The sequence below is a fragment of the Salvia miltiorrhiza genome, chromosome 4 (genome assembly GCF_028751815.1).
Source record: "Salvia miltiorrhiza cultivar Shanhuang (shh) chromosome 4, IMPLAD_Smil_shh, whole genome shotgun sequence".
NCBI classification, from domain to species: Eukaryota; Viridiplantae; Streptophyta; class Magnoliopsida; order Lamiales; family Lamiaceae; genus Salvia; species Salvia miltiorrhiza.
The window spans coordinates 34,825,105-34,834,261 of record NC_080390.1 but is presented as its reverse complement, the minus strand read 5'-3'; the positions used below and the strand labels follow the sequence as shown (position 1 = coordinate 34,834,261).

At 31.6% G+C, this 9,157-nt stretch overlaps 1 pseudogene; it reads right to left on the bottom strand.

Moving 5' to 3' along the window:
* Positions 1-5,118: 5,118 nt before the first annotated feature.
* LOC131023352 (ATP synthase delta chain, chloroplastic-like) lies at positions 5,119-6,864 on the bottom strand (annotated as a pseudogene).
* Positions 6,865-9,157: the final 2,293 nt, after the last annotated feature.

Below are 9,157 nucleotides of genomic sequence, written 5' to 3'. Positions count from 1 at the left end.
ATCATGCTTTCAAACTAGTACACAAGTTAGCTGGTGTACGATCACAATACTACGTTCGACATCAGTTGGTGTTTAAGAATTTCGGGGTTCTACCTACAATAATGAACATCTCTGAAAGTTCTAAGCTTGGATATGGCATTTAAGCTCTGCAGCAACGAAATAATTGGAAGATCATAATGAAGCTTCGTGAACTAGCTAGGTGTCTTCTTCTGCATTGAACTTTGAGTTTGATCTTCTTCAATCAACTAATCATTGAAGGCAGATATATTTTCTTTAAGTTGTACATTCCTCGTCCAGATTCGATTATTTAGATATTATGTGGAGCTCTCTTTGTTGCATCTATGATTATTCAGACATTCTTTTCTTTTTTGAATAAATTATTCAGATATTCTAAGACATTAATTAATCAATGTCCTAATTAAGATTTTGAAATCTAATTATAACAAATTTCATTTTCACATCCCAAAATAGCTATTATAATCAATATTAATTTCGAAACATGGAAATGTGTACTATGAAATAAATAAATACATCCTCATAGTGGCATTAGTTGAAATTTATGAATAGTTAATCATTATGAAATCTGGCAACATACTTATTACCTAAAGCTAAAAAATACCATAGTAAAGAAATCGTGAATAGTATTATTACAATAGTAGTACTTTTCATTATGAAATCTGGCAACATACTTTTTACCGTAAGCTAAAAAATAATTCATAGTAAAGAAATCGTGAGTAGTATTATTGCAATAGTACGTTTGGAATTATTTCATGAGTCTGTCATCCCATAATATGATGATGAATTGTTAAATCCACATACTTTGAAATGCATAATTGGTAGATTCTCACAACACAAAAGTGAAGCTGCGAAGAGAATTAATTCAAAAAGTGTGGTGTGCATAACTTAATTCATAAAGCTGTTTTGTATCGTTTGGAGTGAGAGAGAGAGAGATGTATGAGTGAATGAATATATATACATATAATGCATAGGGATCCGAGCAGAAAGAGAGGTGACAGTAATGATGGGAGAGCTAAAAGATGTCATCTTTATGCATGCAAAATGTGAAATGGAGAAATAAAGGAAAAGAAGCAATGAACTGCTCTTTTTCTTTTCCTTTTTCAATTTCCTTTCACTTTCTTTGCTTTCCGGTCACCCCTATCTTTAATCACCCATCATTTTTCTCTCTTTGATTTCAGTACCAGAAAGCTTCTCTCTTTCTCTCTCAACATTTAGTCCCATCCAAATTTGAGACGAGCAAATTCATCAAACCCTAAATATAATATTATTGATATCATGTGAATTGAATACTACATTTCATGATATAAAAGGTACAAGATAGACTCTAGTAATTATCAAATGTATTTTTAGACATAAAAGTTATGGAACACAGGTGGATTTTTTACTTACCACATCCTTGATTAGTGTTTTCAGTACGTGATTTAAATTTTAACGTATTAATATGCTACTCTTTTCGTTACGCGAAGTTTGAGTAATTTCTTTTCGACACGAATTTTAAAGAATTAGTTTTTTGTGTGTTAACACTAGAAAAAAACGCGTAACTAACAACGAAAAATAGCGAAGGCGAAGAGGCCGTTGGTAATTACCGGCGGCACAGCGACGGCATTTCAGGCGACCCGCCCTTTCTCAATCACCGGCCAATTACCGACGGCAAAACCGCCGTTGCTAGTTAGCGACGGCGACGCCATCGGTAATTATATTATTGACATTATATATTTAATTTTATATGAATACCGACGGCGTTTTACCGTCGCTAATTAGCGACGGTAATTGCCGTCGGTAATTAAATAATATTAGGGCGCGGATATCTTCTTTTCCCACTTTTGCGCCGCACACCCTTTCCCCCCACCCCACAGACCCCTTCCCCCCCTGCTGCAATGTTTATCACCGGCGGCCGTGTCCGACTACCGACGGCAAAATGCCGTCGGTAATATGACGTTTTTTGTAGTGTAAGTATGATAAGTGAATAAATTAAAAAATTTTGCCATATAAAGAAAGTGCTCAAGTTTGACGGGACAATTCGAAAAAGAATACTGCTCATATTTCACGGGACGGATGGAGTTGTTAACATTTCCCTCAAAAAAAGAATATGTTAGTTAACATAACACATGCCATATATAGATTAAGTTACATCCACCCTAATCGAAATTTACCAATCCCAATTAGCATTAATTAATTTCAAATTGACATTTTATTAATCCCTAATTAGAGTTTATGAGTTATAATTAGAATTTAATTAGGGCAAATGGGTCGGAGCTGCTTCTTACTATATTCATAGAGGAGCATAAAACAAAATGCATTTATGGTTTGCATTTCAATTCACAAGTGCTTTTTTGGTTCAAGTAATCAAATAAAGGTGATGAATGGTTACTTATACTGAGTGTTTAGTTTAACAATGAAAATGAATCATTAGTAAGAAATTCTATTTCTTTTTGTTTCTCCTCTATTTTGAGGGATAACAAAAGTAAGGGTAATAGTTAACTCATTACTCAAATCAAACAATAAGTAATGAATTTAATTAATTGAATTTCTTTCTAATCTTCAAAAAAGCCCAATCAATTATGGGCTAAAAGTAATTATCGGAGGTAATTATAACAATAATGAGCATGCTTTCCAATCCAAAAGATTGGAGAATTAAAAAGGTTCACAAGATAAATCCAAAATATTAAAGGAAAATTGTACAAGGTAAAAGTGAGGGTAAGATGCTAATGAACACATTGAAAATATGGAAAAAGTATACACTTTTAGATCCTATTGTACTGTTGGTAATTATAATTAATCTCTCCCTTTTATTTTATTTTTCTTCTGAAAAGATCATAACGTTGAGAGCATGCTCATATTAGAGTTGAAAGTCAATATGACCAAAATTTTGTTGATTTTGACATATCATTTTGGAAGAAACAAAATATTTTTTTGGTCTAAAAAATGTAATGAATATGACGGAAGGAAAAAGAATAAACAACTTCGTACATACGTTGAACAAAATGATTTTATTCTTTTTGCAGTGAGAATAATTTTCAACAAGATAAATCCAACGGATTATGGGTTATGTTATGATATTATAATATTTTATTTGATATAAAATACATATGATCCTTTTATAAATCAAAAATCTAAAAATATTATATAGATTTAGATGATCTGTGTAGTGTATCATGCATATAAGGAGATGGTAATTATAATTATTATTAATTTTATATAATCTTAATATATTACTCCCTCCGTCCTAATAATAAAGACACGCATCATTTGAGCACGGAGATTAAGGAAAGATAGTTTAGGTGAAAAGGTGTTGTGGCCCACATCATTAGTGTAGTTGATTAACTTTTGTTTATTGAATTTATTTACTTTATTTTACATTTCATATTGATTTTTTAAAAATTCAAAATTTCGACCACCATCGCCGACCGCCGCTCTTTGATCCGGCAAGCCATCGTCGTTGTCCCTGTCACCCCCTTTCCCTTCGCCCCAGCTCCCTCCGATCTGAGATCCCCAAAATCATACCTCAAATAAGAAAAAATTTGTAAATTTGGAACCCCCAATTCATACCCCCAAATCAGAAATAATCCCCAAAATCAAGGTCTTCATAGGCATGAAACATGAATAAATCTGCAATTTTGAAACCCAAAAGGCATTGCTGAAGAAGAATTTAGATTTCAATTCTCATAGGCAGAAAGAGGGAGTGAGGTGAAGGTGATGGTGGTTGTAATAGCGGTGACGCCGCTACGAACGATGGCGGAGAAGGGGAGGCGGTGGCAAAATTGGGGCGAGGAGATGGGCGGCGGCCATGGAGGATTGCAGAACCAAGCCAGAGGGTTCTTGCCCAAAATCGAACACCTGCAAACCCTAGCCCCTAGCCCCAGCCCCCAGATCCGCTGTCGTGCAAACCCTAGCCACTAGAACCTGATCCACCACGCCTGCATACCCTAGCCCTCAGATCCACCGGAGAAGAGAGGGGATGGGTGGCGGCTGTTCGGTCGGAGAGCGGCGGAAGGCAGGAGGCGGCAACGACAGACATAGGGTCTAGAAAGAAAGAGATGAGAGAGAGAGAGAGAGAGAGAGAGATGGGGGAGAACCGAGAGGGAAAGAGAGAGGGGTCGGACAGAGAGAGATGCGAGGGGAGGAAGGAATGGAGAAGGCAGAGAGAGTGGCGCCTGTATGTGAGGGAGGCGGACGAATGGAGATGATTTAGGGTTTTTGTTAGTTATTTATACCCTAATTAGTGATTGTTAAGCCCTATTTATTTCTAAAATTAGAAGTGTGTCTTTATTATTGCAACGGCTTAATAAGAAAAGTGTGTCTTCATTATTGGAATGGAGGGAGTATCAAATAATATATTATATTTTATAGAAATTTTACATTTTATCAAATATAATACTCCATTTATCTAGTAAAAAAGTATCATTTGTACAAAAACACTTTAAAACTGGTCACATATACCATTTTATGTTTCACATAAAAAAAACATAAAAATTATCCACTGAATTCGAATTCACAATTAAGACTATTTTTAGTTGTGAATTCTACTTTTAAAACTCAAATTCACAACTAACACTAATTTTAATTGTGAATTCAACCTTCAAAACTCAAATTCAGAATTGAATAGCTAGTAGTGGTTGTGAATTCGAGTTTTAAAGCTTGAATTCACAACTACAAATAGTGATAGTCGTGATTCAAGTTTTAAAGCATGAATTCACAACTAAAAATAGTGCTAGTTGTGAAAATTGAAGATTTAAAACTCAAATTCACGACTAACATTATTTTTATTTGTGAATTTTAACTTTAAAACTTTAATTCATAACTAGCAATAGAGTTTGTTTTGAATTCAAGGTTTAAAAGCTTGAATTCACATTCTGATTGTGAATTCGAGTTTTAAAGCTCGAATTCACAACCAACACTCACAATTCAATTGTAAATTCATCAAATTAGTTGTGAATTGCAGAACAGTAACAACTCAAACTCCCATTAATATTCGTAACTTTAGAATTTGATATCTCCACGTCAAAAATTTACAAAAGAGAAAAATAGAAATACACAAATCTATAAAATCATTAAAAAAAAAAAATACAACAAAATCTACAAATTTACAGAAGTGAATTTTCACGTCTCCTCCAACTGCTTCTTCACGCTCATGTCGATCAATTTTGAACCTGAATCCCCATACCTAATCGTGTATTTGTAGCGAAAGAATTATTATACTCAATATAAAAACCTTGAACAAATAGCATTCTACTTCTAATCGTGTATTTGTAGCGAAAGAATTATTGAACTCAATATAAAAACCTTGAATAAATAGCATTATGCTTCTTCATGGGTGACTAATTAAAGTGTAATTGATCACAAAAATTTTACATCTAAAATTTTTTACATCTAATCCCGCCAGCAACGACTCGTTAATCTTCGTCTTGATCTTCACATTTTTCACCCCGTCAGTTTCTGCACGCGCTTCGCGATCTCCACCAGATGTTGTGGCCAGTGGCAGAGTCAGGAATTTTGTGTCGGGGGGACTGAACTTTTACGGGGGTTCGGGGGCAGTAGCCCTCGGAATTTTTTGTAGGCATTCCGTACATTTTAGGCATTTTCTTTTTATCAAAATATAAGCATAAGAGTAATAATAAAGAACACCATTTTCATAGATTATACAATTTCAATACATTACAAAATTTTTTGGGGCATTTCGTACATTTTAGGTATTTTTTTTATTAAAAGACAAGTATAATAATAATAATAATAATAATAATAATAATAATAATAATAATAATAATAATAATAATAATAATAATAATAATAATAACGAACAAAATTTTTATGGATTATATAATTTTAATACATTACAAAAAAAATTGGGGTATTTTCGTGCATTTTAGGTATTTTTTATTAAAAGACAAGCATAATAACAACATTTTCATAGATTCTATAATTTTAGTACATTAGAAACTAGTTTCAATACATTACAAATTTTAATTTTTTGGGGCATTCCATACATTTTAGGCACTTTCTTTATTAAAAAATAATAATAATAATAATAATAATAATAATAATAATAATAATAATAATAATAATAATAATAATAATAATAATAATAATAATAATAATAATAATAATGAACAATTAATATTTTCATAAGTTACACAATTAACCTTAAATTAAATCTATATGAGGGAATATAACAAGCAACTCAATTTTTGTAAAACAAGACTCTTTTATAATTAGGAATATATATATATATATAGGGAGAGGTTCAAATAAGAACCACTAATAAAATAAGAACGGAGAACCATTTTAAGCCATTCGATCATCAAGATCTACGGTGGATGCATCATCTTGGTGGATGGATGCAGGTGCTGGGTTCGAATCCTGAAGGGAGCAAAAAAATTATTTTTTTCGGATGCATTAAATTTAATAGCGGATGCATTAATTTGTATAGCAGATGCAGTAATTTTATTGGTTCTTATGTTCTCACGATAATTGTGGTTCTCACTATAACCGCACCCTATATATATATATATATATATATATATATATATATATATATATATATATATATATATATATATATATACACCCTATATATATATATATATATATTAAAAAACAAAAATTGGGAGTGGGCTTCAGCCCCCCTAGCCCCACCGGATTCGCCCTTGGCTGTGGCTCCAGCTGTACCACCATCGTCACCGTCGCTACCTCCGTCTTCGACAGCCCGTTGACGATTAGATCAAACTCCGCCACAATCTCCTTGATCAGATCGAACTTTGCCACAATCACTTTGATCAAATCAATACGGTTCATGTCCAGCAGCATGTTCAAGAAATTCGGCACGTGCGGTGTGGATGTAGATTTCATCGATGATCTCCCACTTTGCCAGTGAGCTTGAAGCTTGAAGAGAGAAGAAGAAGAAGAAGAAGAAGAAGAAGAAAATGGCTAATTTTTAAGTTTTTAATATTATGGGTAAATTTGAATTTTTGCATAAAATGACGAATTTTAAATTTTTTTATATAATTGAATAATTTTATTTTCACTATAGCAAAGTAGCCAAATCTTATTTATTTTATATTTGAATTGAGTCAAAATTATGAAGTCGTATTCGTAATTACTGAAAGGTTGGGTATAACATTTTACTTTTCTAGTATTTTTTTTAACGACAAGCTATGTAAATTGAGAAATTAAGTACTCCTTCTTTTCCATTGATAATAATTCATTTTTCTTTTTTGTCTGTCTCATTGATAATAGTCTATTCTGAAAAAGGAAACTATATTTTCGCATTAAAAATTTGTGGGCTTCACCACTTTCTGTCATTTTTATTTTTTAATTATTTTTATTAATAATTATACCAAATAATAATGAGTCATTATTAATGGGACGAAGGGAGAGAAAGAGAGTATAAAAAGATGGAAGAGCAATTTATATGGATTATTGAAACCATAAATAGCTGTATTTGTACATAATTGTGCATGGAATAGAAAGTTGAAAATTTTGAAGTGGAAAGGAAGAAAATGCGATGGAGGATAATGCGATTGGGTTTTGTTTATGGATCCCGAAGTCCGAGGAATTTTAAGAGAATGGAATAAAATGAGAGTACAAATAGATAAAGTTGTAATAAAAGAGAGCAAAAGAAAAGCGAGAAATGATTGCCCAAAAAATTAAAGATTTTGAGATGGGACAATGCGCGCTTTCTTTGTTTGAACCTTGTTCCCACTCACCCACATTATTCACACCCACACACAATTAATTCGTATAAATGTACATTTACTTAAAACAAAAACAAATTAAAGGGAGAAAGAAACAAAACCTTGGGGATATTCTTTTGAATTATGAAATTAAGGTATTATTAGCGCAACGACTTTTATTTTTCATAGTCAATTTATTTATTTTTCAAAATCAAAAACAACAAATATGTGAGTTTGTTATGCAACAAATTCATTTTAAAAAATTATGAATTATCGAATTACGATATATTTGATGCAAAAAGTAATTAGATAAAAAAAATTTAAAAATCGCCTCATATAGAATTTGAATCTAGTACCATGAATTTATTCAATAAAGAGATTAATTCACCGTATATCTTTATAATATATGCATTGAGTATGATTTTTATTTTTAATTTTAAAATAAAATTTTATTTTAGCCTAACTCATTAATTATAATCATAAAGGCTATGAATAAGAAAAACAAATAAATCAATACGACAACTAATTATCTATATAATGTTGGAAAATGTACTAATATATCAATGTGACAACTAACATATCAAAGAAAATGTCACTTGGATTACAAAATCACGATAATCTCCTTTTTGGATTAAAAAATATATGAAACCCAAAAAATCAAATTTAGTACAAAATGATGACATGTGAGACAAGAATCTGCATCGAAAAAAAATCTAGAATCATAATCTAAAATACTTGATAATAGCTTGCAAAACTAAATAGAACTAGGGACGATAGTGGAGCCCGTAATTGATCGCTTGGTTCAAATGGATAGACTAAAAGGGAGGATTAGGGTCGAAATTTTTTATTCTATATGTTTTAATGTGATTGGTCCGAATCGAAAATATCTCAAGACTAATAGGATTAGCTTAAAACTCGAGTGGGTTAGCTCGATTGACCGAAATTTTTCTTATTATTTTGTTATCAAACTTAATACTTTGCTTTTGAATTTAAAAATAAGGTTTTCATGCTTTGAAAGGAGTTTCGATTTTCTCCAAAGCTTACTACGAACTTTATAACATGAAAAATCAAAGAAAGATGATAATTTATGGTAGATGTTTGTCCAATTCTTACATCTTGCAAAGTTAATTATCTAAGTTATAGCATGCGTTTTTCTATATTTTAATATTCTTATGATGATAATTTTAGTTTGATGAATTCACGGCTGAATTGCTAGTGTTAGTTGTGAATTCGAGTTTAAATCTCGAATTCACAATCAACTCTATTGCTAGTTGTAAATTCACAACTAATGTTTTTAGTTGTGAATTTAAACTTTATAGCTCAAATTCACAACTACTTGAATTCACAATCAAAATAAATTCTGGTTGTGAATTCACAACCAAAAAAATCTAGTTGTGAATTTCACTGGGTTGTGAAATGTGGAAATTTTTTAAAGGGTGGTGTTTGAAGGGGTAAAATGGTAAGTGTGG